The 18,817-nt window shown below is 47.9% G+C and overlaps 1 pseudogene across 1 annotated transcript in view; it reads right to left on the bottom strand.

Annotated features, from left to right (window-relative positions):
* Positions 1-5,245: 5,245 nt before the first annotated feature.
* LOC144280868 (NADH dehydrogenase [ubiquinone] 1 alpha subcomplex subunit 1 pseudogene) overlaps positions 5,246-18,817 on the bottom strand; it is a 220,776-nt pseudogene continuing 207,204 nt past the window's right edge. The window contains exons 7-8 of the transcript XR_013349298.1: positions 10,979-11,152; positions 5,246-7,263 (exon numbers count right to left, since the gene is read on the bottom strand). The product of XR_013349298.1 is annotated as an NADH dehydrogenase [ubiquinone] 1 alpha subcomplex subunit 1 pseudogene (transcript). The remainder of the gene's footprint in view (positions 7,264-10,978; positions 11,153-18,817) is intronic.

Below are 18,817 nucleotides of genomic sequence, written 5' to 3'. Positions count from 1 at the left end.
GGACATCTTGATACATTTGAAGTTGATGAAGAGCAAAAAGGAATGTATTAAAAATGATCCCAAATGCACCCAAACAGGGAAAAAAGTCAGCTTTCTACTTGAGGTCCCTGGGGCAGTGTGTGATGGGGGCCATCGGGCAGCGGGACCCTCCTCTGGAGCTGGGAGGGACACTGGGTCAGGTGCGGGGCGGGGGTGGGGGTGCTTACCTTCCTACAGGCAGAGGAAGGAATGGGAGCGTCTTTCCAGTGTTCCTAAGGATTGTAGCAGCTGAGGGGCAGAGGCAACCAGATTTGGGTTTTAATAAAAGTGACTTGGGACACGCAGGCAGCTCTGGACAAGGCACTCCATTCTCCATCTGAGTCGGTGGTGGTGTGGGGGGTTTATGGGGCCTGGCCAGCCTCCCCTCCCACCTCTGCCAAGCAGATGCCTAGCCACTGTCAGCTCCAGCCAGCTCCTAAGTCTGGGGTGCACTCCCCAGCACTAGCAGCAGCAGCGGAGTGTCCCAATCCTACCCCAGGGAAGTCTGAGGACCATCCCCAAGTGCACATGGAGGCTCGGAGTCTGGGTTCTCCACCTGTGGAGGAGCTCCTAGGTCACTGTCAGATCCCAGACTACAGACAACCAGGGTCCGTCCTGAGACCTAGTGCTCAATGCATGACCCCCCCCCCCCCACTCCCTCTGTGCCATTATCAAAGGCCAGCTTCCCTTAGCATAGTTCACATTTAGGTCTTCTGATGTTGGTTGGTTGGTTGGTTGTTTTATATTCATTATTATCATTATTTAACTGTGCTAATAGGGCAAAAACATGGAAATTTTAATCCTTAAATCTGACCTGGTTTGGGTAGGGTGGAGACTAGGCTTGTCCAGAAGAGCTGAGCACCAAAGCAGTGCCTGGCTGCCAGCAAAGTGCAAAAATCAAGGGGTCCTGGACGCGCAAGCAGGGCCTCTTTTCCCGCAAGCCTGGAGTCTCTTTCTCCTGGTGAGGAAGGCAGTCTGTTCTCAATAAACTGAGCTTAATTAGTGGTTAAAACCAAAAATTGGACACAGCCCGGCAGCTGCAGGTTGTAGGGAGCACCCTACCCCCTGAGGACAGCTACACACTTGCCGGATGTTCATACGGATGATGATCCATTTGTAACATCATCCAATATCAGAGGTGATCCCCCCTCCCCAGGATGTTTCCCTTTAGAGTCTCATCTTGAAATTGACAGTGTGGAGCTGGGTTTTCACTTTAACTTTTTCAGTGTCTCCCCCCCTCCCATCTCACTCCAAGTAAGGCTGCTCAGTAAAAACACAGCAAATATGTATTTGGTGTTCACAATTTTTAACCACTTAACCAACTGAGAACCAGGTAAACTAATCCTAACCCTTTTTGGAAGATTGTCCAGAAGGCAATAGTTGCCACACTCATTTATCTAACACCAACAGAGCGCTGGGCTGCAATGCTGGGAGCTTTGGGAATAATGGGATATTATGGGCAAGGGTGGAGTCTGACAGTTAAGTTTATCCTCAGTAATACTGATTATTCTCATTTGAAAACTCTTCCCTAGTTTGAGAAATCACCCGGATGGGGGTGGGGGGCGGGGATGGGGCGGGGGAGCTGAAGGGAGGTGGTAGCAATTGCATGCAAGTGAAAATAGAGAATGCACTGGGGATCCAACACTGCAGATTCATTGCCCTGTGCTGCTTGTCTTCCCTTTCTTTTCTTTTCGTTTTTTTTTTTTTTTTTTTTTTAGATTTTTATTTATTTATTCACGAGAGACACACAGAGAGAAAGAGAGGCAGAGACACAGGCAGAGGGAGAAGCAGGCTCCATGCAGGAAGCCTGACGTGGGACTTGATCCCCGGTCTCCAGGATCACACCCTAGGCTGAAGGCAGCACCAAACTGCTGAGCCACCGGGGCTGCCCTCATCTTCCCTTTCTGAGGCTTAGTTTACTCATCTGTTAAATGGGATCAGTAACAACCTTCCTTGTAAGGTCATGATGAGACTCCCAGAATAGTCCTGGGAAGAGTTCAGCATGGTCCCCAGCATAGGATATCGTTTTTGTTTGTTTGTTTGTTTGTTTGTTTGTTTTTGTTTATGAGAGCTCTCAGCCCAATGTAAGGCTCAAACTCAGGACCTCAAGACCAAGAGTCACAGGCTCTACTGACTGAGCCAGCCAGGCGCACCAAAGTAATTCTTATTCGTAGCTACTGTATCAACTATTTTGTTCTTTTTTTTTTTTTTAAAGATTTTATTTATATATTCATGAGAGACACACAGAGAGAGGCAGAGATATAGGCAGAGGGAGAAGCAGTCTCTCTGAGGGGAGCCTGATGCGGGACTCGATCCCAGAACCTCAGGATCACACTCTGAGCCAAAGGCAGATGCTCAACCACTGAGCCACCCAGATGCCCCCAACTTTTTTGTTCTAATTCAGTTCTTGTTTTAGACTCTGGGTTGAGAAGGCAAGAGAGGAGATACAGATTGAACTTTAACAGATGTTGGTCTACTCCAATCTGGCCTCAGATCCTGTACCACATCACTCAGAATTACCTTCATCTTTGCATGACCTCAGTTATCAGGGGGAAAGGGGAGCATCCATGCACAAGAGAAAACATGAATCCAGGACCGGTTGGAGAACACAGTAAAATATTCTCTGCAAATTGCAGCAAGTGCTTCTGCAGAAGACAGGCTCAGATGGTCCCACTTCTGACTCAGGTGCTGGCAAGGGGCAGCAGGACCAATCCTAGGCTGAGGCCCACCATTCCCTGCCTGCCTTCACCCACTGGGTGGGCACAGCTGGAGGGCAGGGGACTTGCTGGGAGGGGGTGCTGTTGTGATTTGTAATAAATACTTGTAATAAATATATTTTCCTCTTAGACCCTATTCCAGACATAGAGCTCAAAGAGCTCTAAACCCATGGAATTTCCCGAGATAAGAGTGATAAAGGTGTCTTTGTTATGTTAATAAGATATCTACTGAAAAAAAAAAAAGAGGTCTACTGGAAAGCCATTAGGTAACCCAACCAAAGGGGCTGGTTGCCAGGAGAACCAAGCAGGTGATCAGAGAGTTGGAGCTCTCGGTGTCTCTGCTCTCCCTCCAGGGAGGGGAGAGGGGCTGGAGTTTGAATCAATCGCTGATGGCCAACAATTTAATCAATCATGGCTATGTAATGAAGCTTTCACAAAGTTCCCAAGAGGACCGGGTTCAGAGGGTTTCCCAGGGGGTTAAAATGGGTTGATTGGTACACCTGGAGAGAGCATGGAGGCTCCCAGCCCTGCCTCCACACCTGGAGCGTGTGCTTGTGTGTGTGTGTGTGTGTGTGTGTGTGTGTGTGTGTAAGGGGGAATCTTGTGGAACATCCTGGTGTTGTCTGAGAATTACTTGGTGTTGTGTAGGAAGCACCTTGCCACGCACCCCCCCCCCCCCCGCCAATACACCAGAGTTGGGTCCAGGAACCCAAAAAACCAAGTCTACGGTGGAAAGGGTGGCATCGAAAGCTGGCCATGCAGGCCTTATCAGAAACTTTCCTGAGGCTCCCCACAGGAAACCTGCTTCTCCCTCTGCCTGTGTCTCTGCCTCTCTCTCTCTCTGTGTGTGTGTGTGTGTGTGTCTCTCATGAATAAATAAGTAAAATCTTAAAAAAAAAAAAAACAAAAACTTTCCTGAGGTCCAGTCCACGTGGACAAACTTTCTTGCTCATGTGAAAGCACTGTAAGAGCCACCATCCAGCCTGAGGAACTGTGTCAAGCTGTGAACTGGCTTTCAAGTCTAGTCACCTCTGCAGAGTTCACTGAGGTGACACCTGCTGCCATGGGGTCAAAGTTCAAATGTCACTTTGAAGTGGTTGACATTCAGTAATTGTAGAAGGAGGTAGGAAGATGAGATACTCAGGGCCCTGAAGCTACCCTCCGCTCCGCTCCCCAGGGGTAGCAATACCTAGTCGCCATTCCAAATTCCCAGGAAGGCCTCTCTCCACCTTAAGCTAATCTCCCACCCAGGCGCATTGCATCCTCCTTGCTGGTTCCATCTGACCAGGAGTGACTGGGGCTGAGTCCCTGGCCCTTCAGCTCACCAGCTGCATGTCCCGCCTTAGGGCAGATAAGTGCCCTGCCCACTTTCTCATCTGTTAAATGGGAAATGTCCTAGGGTTGGCATGTTTCCGCTGGTGACAGGCCTGGCATGGAGTCAGCCTACTTCTTTTCCCTCTCCAGATCGCCGGCCTGGCCTGACCCTGGCCTGCTTCCCACACCCCACCCACCCTGGTCCCCTGCGTCCTCCTCTGCCGGCTGGACCCTGCCCCTCCTCTTGGCCTCCCGCCCTGCCTGTGACCTGGCACCAGTACCAATGTTGCAGATTGCTGAGATCAGGAACAGGTCGCTCTTGTCACTCATTCCAGGAGAGTCGCATGTCCTGATGATCAGCTGCATGGGAAGAAGGGTGTGGCGTCACCAGACTTCAGAGTCTATCCCAGGGCAGGGGGCGGAGAGGGGGTGTCCCTCTGCACATTTGCCCAGGGGACACATCTCCCAACACCCCGACTGAGAGGCCTAGAGCTGCTTTCTGGAGGGTCTGCAGTCAGAGTGGCCAAGATCTTGAGAGGAGGGCAGTGGGGTCATCCTTTTATTTGTGGGAAAGCAGAAGGAGCTTAGGCTGTGCTGCCAAAATTAAAAGCCCATGAATTTTCTATCAGGCACCAGCCACTCCAGATGCACAGACATACCCCAAAGATTTGTAGAGAGGAAATGTTTACAAAGCCTTGTGTGGGTCCTGACCCTTGATTCTTAGTCCAGTGGGGTTTGGACGTTCATCCAGGAGGGGCACGGATTTCACGTACGTATGAGGCTTTAGGCCCCTAGGCTGTGCCTCATCTGTTCCCTTTTGGGGATGACTTTTCCCCAGGGGGTTTGGTATCAGGGAGAGAATGATCTTATGCGCCACCCTCCACCGGGGAAGTCTGGGCAGCAGAACCTTGCTCTCCTCGCCCTGGGCTGGTCACAGAAGGGGATGTGACCTAATCCTGGTTTGAAGGCCCTCCTCAGGGGTGGCATCTACAATGAGTAAAGCAGGAAGAAGGGTCGGCGGATCCAGCTGACACATGGGACAGACGGCCCCCTCTGCCAAGCCAGGCTGTACTTCCTGCTTTCCCAGCACCCCTGGAGCAGTCCTGGCCCCCCACAGCCCCTGACTCCTGAGCCCCTCGTCGTCCCCATCCACTGCATTCTTTCATTTGAGCTAGCTCGAGTCTCTTTCTTGCCATGATGAAGTCCTGATACCACCAGGGTGGACGCTGCTTAGCTTCCGGTGAGCTACCTTAAAACTCCAAGGAGTCCCTGATGGCAGCCAGGGTGTTTGTGTCAGTGGAGAAAGGGACGAGGGGCTCTGGACTGAAAGCAAGCCAAACGGTGCTCCTTCTGGAGCGGGGAGTCACTGCTAGTGCCTGTAAGTGTCTCTTTTGGGCAAGGCTCTGTGTGTGCGCGCGCGTGTGTGTGTGTGTGTGTGTGTGTGTAAGAGTGTTTCTTTCTTACTAGTCAATTAATAGGCTGTGGTTTCTTTTGTTGTTGTTGCTCCTCTGAAAGGGTGAATATTTGATGCCTGGAGGATACTGCTCCTGAGAGACACCTGCTGCTCCAAAGCGCCCCGTGGCCAGCAGCTCTGGATTGGCCGCAACGGACGTGGCCTTTCTGTTTTGCCTGAGGAATGTCTCCAGCTGCCATCCTGTTGGCACCCCAAGGCTCACCGTCACCCTCGTCGTAGGGATCGCAGGGGCGCCTCCACGGCCGAGGAGAGGGCCCCCCACTCGGGAACACCGTGTCCCACAAGGTGAGGAATGAGGCTCCGGGACAGTCAGTGGCCTGCAGAGCCCGGTGGTTCATCCTATTATGTTCCTGATGATCTGTGATGAGATTATAACCCACATATGTTTCTCTCCATCTTTTTTTTTTTTTTAAGATTTTATTTATTTATTCATGAGAGACACACAGAGAGAGGCAGAGACACAGGCAGAGGGAGAAGCAGGCCCCCTGGGGGGAGCCCGATGGGGGGGGGGGGACTCGATCCCAGGACCCTGAGATCATGCCCTGAGGCAAAGGTAGCTTCACTGAGCCCCAAGTGCCCCTCTATCGTTCTTATTTAAAAAAAAAAAAAAAAAAAGTGTACACCTCAGTGGCTTTCAGCACTTTCACAACGTGGTGCAACCATCGCCTTATCTATTTCCAAAGCGTCTTCATCACCTCAAATGGAAACTGTCCCCATTAACGATAGCTCCCCACTGCCCCCCACCCCAGCCCCGGTGACCACCATTCTACTTTGTCTCTCAGGACTTTCCTGGGCGAGGCACCCAGCCGAGGGGAAGCACACAGTGTCTGTCCTCTGGTGTCTGTTTCAATTAGCACCGTGTTCCTGAGGCCCGTTCGCGCCGTAGCCTGTGCCAGCGCTTCATCCCTTTGTACGGCTGCATGATATTCCGTGGCGTGTAGAGACCACACTTCCCTCCTCTAGACATCTGTTGATGGACATCTCGGGCGCGCCCACGTCTTAGCTTTTGCTAATAATGCCTCAAGGAACAGTGGTGTACAAGTATCTGTTTGAGCCTCTGTTTTCAATTCTTTTGGATTCACGCCTCGGACTGGAATTTGCTGAGTCATATGGTAACTTCATGCTTAGCATTTTGAGGGATCACCAAACTGTTTTCCACAGCAGCTGCCTCATTTTACCTTCCCATCAGCGGTACACAAGAGTTCAAATGTCAGTACATCCTTTCCAACACTCGGGGATGAAGTAGCATGTCACTGTGGTTCTTGTTTGGCTTGGTTTTTACTTTTTTTGTTGGTTTTATTATGCAGTACATTAATACAGTGCATAACCTTCCAGAAGGGGTAGATGAGCATAACTGAGTTATTTTTCATCAATCAGGAAAATGCTTCTTTGATCGATATTCTCCAAACCCCTTGACACATGGTAACGATTAACTCCACAGACGCACCACTTTCCATCAAACTCCACTGACATGAGTAATTGGCAAATCTTTTTTCCTTGCCCCCATTAGTGAATCTGTAGATATGTGCAGTCGCTTATGCTGGGGATGAGCAAGCACTTGGCCATGACGTCGATCCCGGGTAGCATCTCGAACCACATTGGGCCAGGCTGTGGTTGCCAAGGCCAAAGCCTTCGTCACTGTGGTTTTGATTTGCATTTCCCTAACTAATGATGGTGAACATCTTTTCAGGTGCTTAGTGGCCATTTGTATATCTTTTTTTGAGAAATGTCTATTCAGACCTTTTGTACATTAAAAAAAAAAAAAGATGTTATTTATTTATTCATGATAGACACAGAGAGAGAGAGAGAGAGAGAGAGAGAGAGAACCAGAGGCACAGGCAGAGGGAGAAGCAGGCTCCATGCAAGGAGCCTGATGTGGGACTTAATCCGCGGACTCCAGGATCAGGCCCTGGGCCGAAGGCAGGCACTAAACCACTGAGCCACCCAGGGAGCCCCGACCCTTTGTACATTTTTAAACTGAGTTTGCCTTTTTGTTGTTGAGTTGGAGTAGTTTATCTATTCTGGTTATTAAATCCTTATCATATATGTGATTTGTTAAATATTTTCTCTTATTCTCTTGGTTGTCTTTTTACTTTCTTAATCATGCCTTTGGGGCCCCTGGGGCTGGCTCAGTCGGTGGAGCATGATCTGGGCTGAGTTCAAGCCCCAAGTTGGGTGTAGAGATTGCTTAAAAATAAAATCTTAAAAAAAATTATGTCCTTCAATGCACAAAAGTTTTTAATTTTTATGAAGTCCAATCTAACCATATTTTTCTTTTGTTGTTTATGCCTTTGTTGTCAAATCCAATAATCTGTTGCCAAAAGGACATCATGAAGGTTTATGTCTGTGTTTTCTTCTAAGAATTTTATGGTTTTAGCTTTTATATTAAAGTCATTGATCCATTTTGAGTTAATTTCTGCATATGGTATAAAGTAGAGGTTCAACTTTGTTCTTTTGCCTGTGGAAATCCACTTGTCCCAGCACCATTTATGGAAGAGATTATATTTTCCCCACTGAATGGACTTGGCAGTCTTGTCAAAAGTCAATTGGCCATAGATGTGTGGGTTTATTTCTGGACTCTCAGTTCTGTTTTGTCGACCTATGTGTCTATTCATATGCCAGTACCATACCATTTGGATTACTGTAGCTTTGTAGTAAGTTTTGAAATCAAGAAGTGCAAGTTCTCTAATTTTGTTTTTCTATTCATTTATTTAAAGTATAAATGATACGTAGTTTCCTATTAGTTTCAGGTAAATATCAGTGATTCGATATTTTTACACACAACAAAATGATTCCCATAAAACTCTGTCAAGGTTTTTATAATATTATTGGCTATATTCCCTATGCTGTACATTATAATTTTCCTTAGGACTTATTTTATAAATGAATGTTTGTGCCTCTGAATCCCCTTCACCTATTTCACTCATCCTCCAAATCGTCCCCTCCCTGGTAACCACCAGTTTGTTTCCGGCTTCTGAATCTGCTTCCAGTTTGTTTCATTTGTACATTTGTTTTGTTTTTTAGATTCCACACATAAATGAAATCCTACAATATCTGTTTTTCTCTGACATATTTCGCTCAGCATAATACCCTCTAGGTTTATCCATGGTGTTGTAAATGGCAAGATTTCATTCATTTTTATGGCTGAGTAATAGTCCATTGTATATGTATACCATACCTTCTTTATCCATTTATTTATCAATGGACATGTGGACTGCATCCATATGTTGGCTGTAAATAAGGAGACTTTGTTTTTCTTTTTCAAGATTCTTTTGAATATGTGGGGCCCTTTGACATTCTCTATGATTTTGGGAATAGGGTTCTTCATTTCTACAAAAAGAGGGTTGTTGACATTTTGGTAGGTACTGCATTGAATCTGTAGATTGTTTTGGGTAGTATTGCCATTTTAACAACATTAAGTCTAACCCATGAGTGAACACAGCATGCCTTTACATTTATTTAGGGCTTCTTTAATTCCTTTCAGCAATCTCTAAACCTTTCTTGAACCTATTTGTGTCTGTGACTTACATAACCTCTCAGGATAATGAGGGCCATATGTTTCCCTTACCCACTACATAAATTAGTGTTAAAGCCAATAGAACATGCTGTCTCTCTCAATTTTTGCAGGCGTTCTTAATTTCAGTATTTTCAGTTTTGGTAAGCAAATCCCAGTGTGTGCTATTGATAAACTTTCATGATTTCCTTGATATTATATATACATATGTCCTCTCAGGCACTATTTTCACTGATTAAAAACTCTCACTCTTTTAGGTACCCCTCACACGGGATTTTATTAGTTTCCCTTCTCTTAAGGTTCTATTACATTTCTGATCCAATAAGCAAACTTATACTCAACCAACTCATGTACTGCTCAACCTGCTTTAACACTTGGGTGGGAGAGACCCAAATGTCCAGTGTACTGAACAGCCTCATAATGTTGACCCTATCTCCAGGTACTATGGCAAGGAGTACTGGGAACCCATGGCTTGACCTCACAGAGTGAGGAGAGAGACCCAGTGAAAGGAAAGGGTTTTCTAGCTGGAGGTTTAGGGAAGACCCCGTGGAGGAGGAACCATTTATTTTATTTTATTTTTTTTAAAGATTTTATTTATTCATAAGAGACACAGAGAGAGAGAGAGAGAGCAGAGACATAGGCAGAGGGAGAAGCAGGCTCCATGCAGGAAGCCTGATGTGGGACTCGATCCCGGGACTCCAGGATCATGCCCTGAGCCCAAGGCAGACGCTCAACTGCTGAGTCACCCAGGTGTTCCGAGGAGGAACCATTTAAATAGAGGGATCAGAGTATGGGGTGCTTAGACTCACAATTAATTGAATGTCAACAGAAGCAGAGTTGGATATTTATGAATGAGTTTCAGGAGGAATCTGAAACTTCTAAGAAATGAATGCTAGATTTTAGATGCATTAGGAGATTTTATTTATTTATTTATTTATTTATTTAAAAAAATATTTTATTATTCATTCATGAGAGACACAGAGAGACAGAGACATAGACAGAGGGAGAAGCAGGCTTCCTGCGAGGAGCCTGACATGGGACTTGATCCTAGGATCCCAGGATCAGGACCTGAGCCAAAGGCAGAGGTTCAACCACTGAGCCACCCAGGTGCCCCAGGAGATTGCATTTAGATGCATTTTATGGGGGGGGGGAATCCATGGCTCTCATTAGATTCTCAAAAAAGTAGGTCAAGCTCAAGAAAGATCCTTCCTAATGAGGGACTGATCAGAGGGCTCATTCCCACTTGTTGCTAGGAAGCTCATGTGGATGTGGAGAATTAGTATTATGTACACAGGCCAGAGGCTAATGCATCCAGAGGCTCCTAACCTAGATTCAAATGCCTTCATTGTTCTAAAATTGTATATTTGTTTTGTTTTTATTTTAGCGCATTTTTCCAGAGACGACAGTCATCTGATTCTTAGAAGTCATGACCCCAATAACTAAGCAGTGGGGGCCCTAGAAGGCAAGTTCTCTTAGTGTGGAGATGCGGGATGTTGCTCTAGAGGGAGACATAGAGATGGTGCAAAGGAGGGAGGTCCAGGTGGAACAGAGAACAAGAGGCTTTAGATATCAGAGAATAGTATTGAGTGCCTGGGCTGCTGAAGGACCAGGTAAAGAAACCCTGAAATTGAGGGAAAGACAGAAGGAAAATGATTCAATCTGGGAAGCTTCAGAGTCAACTTTCAAAGCTTAGTGCAAAAGCTCATTTCCAGGGGCACCTGGGTGGCTCAGTCATTTGAGCATCTGCCTTGACTCAGGTCCTGATCCCAGGATCTAGAATAGAGCCAGGCTTAGGGATCCATGCTCAGCGAGGAGTCTGCTTCTCCCTCTGTCTCTCCCCACCACTCATGTGCTCTTTCTGTCAAATAAATAAATAAATAAATAAATAAATAAATAAATAAATAAATAAATAAAATATTTTTTAAAGAAGAAAAAGCTTACGTCCAGGAGTGCTTTGGTGGCATCTGCCTTTGGCTCAGGTCATGATCTCAGGGTCAGATCCTGGGTCAAGCCTCGCATTGGGTTCCCTGCTCAATGGGGAGTCTGCTTCTCTCTCCCTCTGCTGCTCCCTCTGCTTGCGTGTGGATGCTCTTTCTGTCAAATAAATAAATAAATCTGAAAGGAAAAAAAGAAAGAGAAAGCTTACATTCGGAGGGCCGGGCCTGATTTCCCAGCCTTGCTGACAGTTGCCAACACCGCCTGTCACCTGTCCCTGAGCCCCTGAGCCTCTTACTCTCTCTCCAGACCAGGCATTCTTCAGAGCTGCCAGAGAGTCTGCTGGGCATGGCACATAACTGATGTCCGGGCTTTCTACCCTTCCCCAAAGGCCAACGCCCTCATTCTTGGAAGGTGATCCACTGAAAGACTGGGCCACCACATCAGTTACAAGGGCATGGTCACCTCTGGGTGTATTCAAAAGATAAACTGTGCCAAATGTTCTTCCTCCCCTAACTGTGGTCATGATGACACACAGACAGGATTCCCTGGAACTCAGATCGCCCTGGTCTTTAAGATGTAGCAGAGCTCAGACTTCTAGTCAATTCTGCTTTGCCATGGCTTGAGATGGCAGACTCCCAGTTCCCTCACCTTATGGGCTGTTTGTTTTCTAAGCAGGAAGGAGGACTATTGGTAGAGCAGGATCCTGGGAAAGCTTGAGAAGGGGCACAGAACAGTTAGGTTCCTGGCTGAGACTTCCCTTTTGGCACAGTCTCAAGTGATCCTAGTGCTTGTGGCAGGAGGAACTCTGGTGGGTAGGTGCAGACACAACCATGGGGGTGCTCAGTACGTGTGTGGAGGAGGGTCTTCTCTGGGCCAACAAGACCCCCAGATAGCATGCGGGTCCTGACCAAGAACTCTAGAACATGCAGCTGCTTCTGCCTTTTCCAGACTAACTGGGACCTCTGCCTGCCCCAAGAAGCAACTATTTCCATTTTACCTGACTTCATTGGAGAGTTCTACAATTCACACCTGACCAGTAGCATGCACTAGAATCATAAAGCAAACATATCATTGTGTGTTGTCATGGACAGGCTGCCCTTTTGTCTTTTTTCTGCTCTCCCATGATGGCATCTGTTGGCTGCTGAGTCACAGTGCAGGTGACGTGCCGCCCACCCCACGTGTGCGAGTTCTGTGGCCATTTGCAGCCTGTGGTTCCCCCATGAGTCAGTAGAATTGGGACATCACTGAGCAGATGTTACGGAGGTGACACAACAGTCACAGCGTGTGTGCTGAGGGTGAGTTTTGAATCTTTGAAGAGGAGAACTACATTAAAATTTATTTTGAATAAGCTGAGTCATGGCTACTTCAAGGACGAGGCTCAGCCGTAGAGACCAACAGCAAGCCCAAACCCTGGGGCATATTGTCTGGTGAAAATTCAGAAGTTTCTATAAGACGTTATCTCGAGGAGAACTAAAACATATTTTTTCTATAACACTTGCAATCGTCTGTAAAACTTCAAAAATGAAAATATAGAAAAATTAATTCCCTACTCATGCTAACGTAACAGGCAGTGTGGTTCATATATCGAACATTTATTTTTTATTTATTTTAAATTATTTTTATTTTTTTGAAAGATTTTATTTATTTATTCATGAGAAACACACACACGGGGGGTGGGGGGGAGGGCAGAGACAGGCAGAGGGAGAAGCAGGCTTCATGCAGGGAGCCGGACATGGGACTCGATCCTGGGGTCTCCAGGATCATGCTCTGGGCCAAAGGCGGCGCTAAACTGCTGAGCCACCCAGACTGCCCAATATATGGAACATTTTAAATCAACTTTCAAATTTATATATTTTTATAAGTTCAGTCCAGAAGGAGGAGGGTACACAAGAGCAGGGAAGACCCAGCATAAGAGATTTTATAACTCATTGTAAGTGTGACCAAAGTATCTATTCTTTCAGTGTCTGTGAAGATGTTGACTCTTGCAAGTTGGTTGGTTGGTTTTGGACAGAGCATCTTTCTAAAACCTCAAATGAGACAAATTAGGCATCTTTTAAGATGCCTTTTCTGTTTTCTGAAGCATCTTTGTTTCTTCCAGGGTGCTGTCTCCTCAGCCACGCTGAGTCCTGTCCAGTCCTGGGCAGCTGGTTGGGTTGTGCTGACATGGTAGAGCGAGGGCTCTGTGGAGGCTGCTGGAAGGATTTACTAGTACGCTCGCCCCTGGTGCAGGGGGCTGACTCACAGCTCTGGAGGTGTGAGCGTGAGGTGGAAGGTGGGCTCACTTCAAGTTGTACAGACAGCTCCTCCACTCCACACCCAGCCAATGCCCAGGCAGGAGGCCCCACTCAGGGACCAAGACCCTTGGAGCACAGGGGAGCCTTGGTGGGGAGCACCCTTGAGCTTCACTGGTGGCTAGAGAAGTCGGAGAACAGAGAAGCCAAGCTGACCTTCCTGTCCTCAGACATCCCGGCCAGGTGGAAGCTGCACGTAGGTTCCTTACTTCAGCCTTCAGGGTGCCACCTTGAGATCCATTCCCCTCCTCTCTCATTCGTGGGATAGACAGACACTTAACTTGCTCTTTGACCCCTGAGTTTTCTCTCCTCTCCTCCCCACAGATTTGTCAGACTTTACTCTGTATGTGGCGGTGGCTTTGTTTAGGAAACAAGGGCAAGTCACACACAGAATCACACGTAGCTGTCACAAATCTCACCTCAGCCCAAGCTGTGCCTCCAGCTCTTCACAGACGCCCTTAGGGAATACTTGGCCACAACGCTTTGTCTTGCCTCACTCTACCAACATGGCAACCTGGAACTTCCGTGGACCGTCAGTGTCATGGAGGCCAGCTCCCAAGATCCCATTTAGTCAATTTTCCATGACCACCCTGGTGGTCAGTTTTTTACTTTATGAGGCCCTAAACCAGACAGCAGAGAAAGCAGAACTCCTCATCGCAGCCTTGGCCTGACACACATTTCATTGACCTCTGTCCTGTTCTCTATCCTCCCAGATTTCTGCCTCTCCCTCCCCTTCTCTTTCCCCTCTTTTCCCCCCTCTCCCTCTCTTTCTTTCCTTAAAGCACCACTCTATCGGCCTTGACCCAGAACCTAAAGAGACTAGAAAGTTCCAGGGAGCAAACCCACATGTTCTTGTTGTCTCTCAGGATAGACACTGGACCTCTCACTGAGGCATGATGGAACAGATGGTGAAGTCATGAGGTATATATGGTCTTTGTCACCGCCCGGCCTCCACCTCAAATCCCTGGGGGTCGTCTTCCCAGCTCCCTCCCTCATTCTGAGCAACATCCTGTGATGGGCCTTCCAACACTGGACCAGCAAGACAGCCCAGTCCCCCTCCCAAGTGCATGACTGGAATTTCCAAGGCCCTCCAGACTAGGTGGCCTGCCTCCCAACACAAGGATGTTCCCTTGGAGCATTCTGTCACATAAATTCTTCCAAGAACTTGTTGCCAGGAAAAAAAAAATTCCCTGAAGAATATTTTCTTTTATTAGACAATAAGAGCTGCATACCACACTGTTTTCCTTTTTTTTTTTTCTTCCCTTACCAGGAAGTTAGAGCTACGCCAGTGCTAATTCCAATGGCAATCATCAGCCTCCTTTCTGTCCCCTTCCTTTTTAAAAATTTTTTTTGAATTTTATTATAATTTTTAAAATTATAATAATATAATTATATATATTATATATAATAAATATAAAATAAAGATTTTATTTATTCATTCATGAGAGATATACACACACAGAGAGACAGGCAGAGACACAGGCAGAGGGAGAAGCAGGCTCCATGCAGGGAGCCCGATGCAGGACCTGATCCCAGGACTCCAGGATCATGCCCTGGGCTGAAGGCAGGTGCTAAACCACTGAGCCACCTGGGGATCCCCTCTGTCCCCTTCCTACTGCCACTAGTCTAGTCTATTCTGGGTGTGTATCCCTGCGTGGTCATCATGAATGGAGTGCCAGCCCCTGTACTTGTGATAGAAGGCTGTCCAGGCGGCCTTGTGGTCTTGACACACTGCCCTCACCCTTACCCCTTTTCGATTCCCCCCCGCCCCCCAGAGTCATACCTGCCACATAGTCCCCTCTATGTATTGGATTTGGGGTCCTGCACGTCCCAGGCTCCAGCTTTGGGGTCACAGTGCCATCCAGAACAATCTTTGGCCCCCTTCACTTCATGAAATGGGAACTTCCCAAAGAAAGAGAAGGCATTTCATCTGGATGATAATACCTGGAAGCCGGCAGAGGCTTCTGGCCAGGGGACCGGGTTTTCCCCTTTGCTATCACTCCCCATTTTGCATTCCATCTGGGGCAGCCCAGGGGAGAAGGTAAGGAAGAGGAAATTTTGGTCTTGCAGGTGGAGGAAGGGGATCTTGGCGGCGAGAGAGGCCAGTAAATGTCAACCGGCGTCAGTAAGTACAAGCACCCCTGGAGGTGGTTCTTATTCCATCTTTGGGCAGGACCGAGGTGGGGTTTACAGTGCAGGTGGACAGATTCCCCTCCCCAGGCCCCGAGGGTTCGAAGGCATTTCTGCAACTTCCTTCTGTCTACCCAGGCTTCTGAACAGAACAATAAGTAAGATCAAAACTCGCAGTCAGCAGGGAACCATTTCTTTGAGTTGGCAGCTGAGCCTTTCACCAAGCCTCACTATGGACCACGGGTTCTTTTGTCCTCGGGGAGAAAAGCTGTTTCCTGGAAGCTTTGATTATTTTATCCAGCAGGACTTTTACAATTACGGTGGCAGTTTTACCTTATGTGATAACTTGTGTCCTGACGTTGAAACCACTCTGTTTTTTTTGTTCACAGGCACACCGCAAGGGCAACAGAGATGTGCAATAGTTTTCAAGCCAGTGGAGTATGGATGGCATCGGAGCCACTAACATAGCCAGAAAAGGGCTTCAAATGAAGTGCAAAGTTGACCATTGCTACTTGTGGCCTCCAGTACCTCCATCAAATACTGGAGGGGACGGACGCCAAGGCATCGGAGGTGCCCAGACAGCTTGCCATCCCACTGGTTTGTTGGGTGAGGGCGTGAGTTGAGTAGAGTCATCCTTTCATTCCAGACTTGGCGTCAAACCTGCTCATGGGGTTGAAGGCTCCATTGTCTGCAGTCCAGAGTCTGCCGCCACATCTGCCCATCAGTCCCCTGCCAGCTAGGCAGAAAGACAGGCTCGGTGTCAGGTCACCAAATGGGTGACCAAATCTGAGATGGCCTAATAAATAAGCTTGGGTGTTGAGGTCTGGGGGTATGCATTTGCTGAGCACTGGCTGTCTCCGCCTGGGAGACGGTGGGATACTCCACGCACCAGCCAACCCCTGGCTCCTGTCAGTGGGGAGAGAGATTTGAAAGATGCAAGAGGCAACCCAGCATGAGTCCCCTGTATGCCATCACAGCACCCAAGAGGGAACTGTAAGTGTAGGGGATGAGCTGAAAATTGGTTCATGCCGCTTCTTGGCTTATCTGCCTTTCTTGGACTCTTCTGCCTCAAACTGAGACCAGTTTGGGATGAGGCTTGGGACAGCTTCAGCCCTTATTCCTTTGGTCCTTACCCCTGATATATTTTCAGATCCTTGGGCCAGGATCTCCCTTGCACTGACTCTTTGCTCATGCTGGGACTCCTTGTCCTCCACCTTGGCCTGTGTAGTAGTCACAGTTCTCCAGAGAAACAGAACTAAAAGGATATGTCTAAGAGGACATTTTTTTTTTAAAGATTTTATTTATTTATTCATGAGAGACACAGAGAGAGAGGGGCAGAGACACAGGCAGAGGGAGAAGCAGGTCCCAGGCAGGAAGCCCACCCAACATGGGACTCGATCCCGGGTCTCCTGGATTACACCCTGAGTCAAAGGCGGCACCAAACCACTGAGCCACCCGGGCTGCCCTAAGAGGACATTTAGTATAGGACTTGGTGTAAGGCCCAGTCTGAGGTGGAAATACCAGGAACCAGGAGCTATGTCTGAGGGAGGGAGAAGACGGATGGCAGCTCAAGCAAAGAGAGAATGAATACCCCCCTCCTCTGCCTTTTTATTCTATCTGGGTACCCATGGTGGGGGGCAGGGGGTGATGCCTGTGCCTACTGGGGAGGGCCATCAGCTCTGCTCAGTCCACCAATTCAAATGCTAACATCTTCCAGAAACACCTGCCAGACATGCTCAGAGGTTATGTTTTCACCAGCTATCTGGGCATCTATCCCTTAGCCTAGTTAAGTTGACACATGAACTTAACTATCCTGGCTGGTCTACTCCTTCCTCTTTCCCATCCCAGTCTGGGGTTTCTCCTGTCCCTCCACGACTGGGTTGGGGCCTCTTGGATGACCCCAGGGTCCTACCCCGGTCCCATCACTGCATTGTGGTATTCCTCTTGCGGGTCTTCCCTGGGCAGAGACAGGGTCTGTCTGAGCCACTGATGTATCCTTAGTGCCCCCCACAGAGTCTGGTGATAGTGGACCCCTCAGAATACTCATCACGTGACAATGCCCTCGGGTTACTGAGTTGGAGCCTCTGACTGGACAGACGCAGTAGTTCAGTACAGAGCAGTTGGCAGGCAGGGGCCAGCACCATGGGAAGCACAGGTCTTCCGAATCCACAGACCTGGTCAGTTCTAACACTTGGGACAATTTTTGGTGGTGGTGGGGGGTCTGTTTTAGTAGAGCCACTCAGATTTTAGGTCAACTATAAACAGGTGGACAGAATGTGACGGACTCTTTCATTTTTCCAGATTGGAGTTGCCAAGGCCAGAATATTCAGGTGACCTCCACTCTACCATCTCCATGAGGCAAAATCATCTGGGCAGCCCTCACATCCCATCTACACAAAAGCAGAGCACCGAGGCACCTCCATCCCTGCATTCTCTACAAACCTCCGGGATTTGGCTCACATTGGTTCCCAGCACCCAGCGCATTCCCTGACCCAAGGTACCTGCTCAGCCATGGTTGGTTGGGTGAGTGAAAGAAGCAAAGAATGAGCTCATGGACAAAGAAATCTTTTCTTTGAAAACTGACAAGGTAGCCCCAGCTGTATATCTGGAGACGTTTGCATACAAATTAGGAAAAAAAAAACTCTCCTTTTATATATTTATGATTTTATATGTTTTTTAAAAAAGATTTTATTTATTTATTCATGAGAGGCGCACGCAGAGAGGCAGAGACACAGGCAGAGGGAGAAGCAGGCTCCATGCAGGAAGCCTGATGCGGGACCTGATCCTAGGACCCCAGGGTCATGCCCTGGGCTGAAGGCAGGCGCTAAACCGCTGAGCCACCCAGGGAGCCCTCCTTTTATATATTTAAAGGTGATTTCCCACTCCTGATATTCCTTCACCCACCTGAGCACATGGAAACACTGAATGGGATCTTCACTTAAATGCACAGTAGATGAGAACCATAGGACGGAGCACCTACCACCCAGCAATGAGAGTGAGCTGCATCCACAGGTGGCAACAAAGACCCAAACAACACGGAGGGAAGAAAGCAAACAGCAGAATGACTCCATTTATGTTAATGTGTAAAGCCCAGTAAACAGTTGGATTTGCATGGGTGGGTGGGTGGGGGTGGGGGAGGGGGGGAGGGTGGGCGCCTTGATGGAATTAAGCCACATCTTCTTTAAAAAGATCGGAGGCCACCACAGTAAAATGCCATCATTTACTGAGTGCTAACTGTTGTCACCATTAGGTGTGTTTGTTATGGTACTCCCTGGAGCTTTTGGGGAAGAAACAGTGTTCTCAGTTTCCCAGAAACAATTTAGGAACCAAGTGGTTCTTACTCCACTTAGCATTTGCAATAGAACCTAGCCGAGTTACTTAGAGTTCTTCTATTAAGATGGTCTAGAGATCATACCTGGGA

This window comes from Canis aureus, chromosome 12 (assembly GCF_053574225.1).
Source record: "Canis aureus isolate CA01 chromosome 12, VMU_Caureus_v.1.0, whole genome shotgun sequence".
NCBI classification, from domain to species: domain Eukaryota; kingdom Metazoa; phylum Chordata; class Mammalia; order Carnivora; family Canidae; genus Canis; species Canis aureus.
The sequence above is the reverse complement of the archived record's forward strand: the minus strand, read 5'-3'. Positions and strand labels throughout refer to the sequence as shown.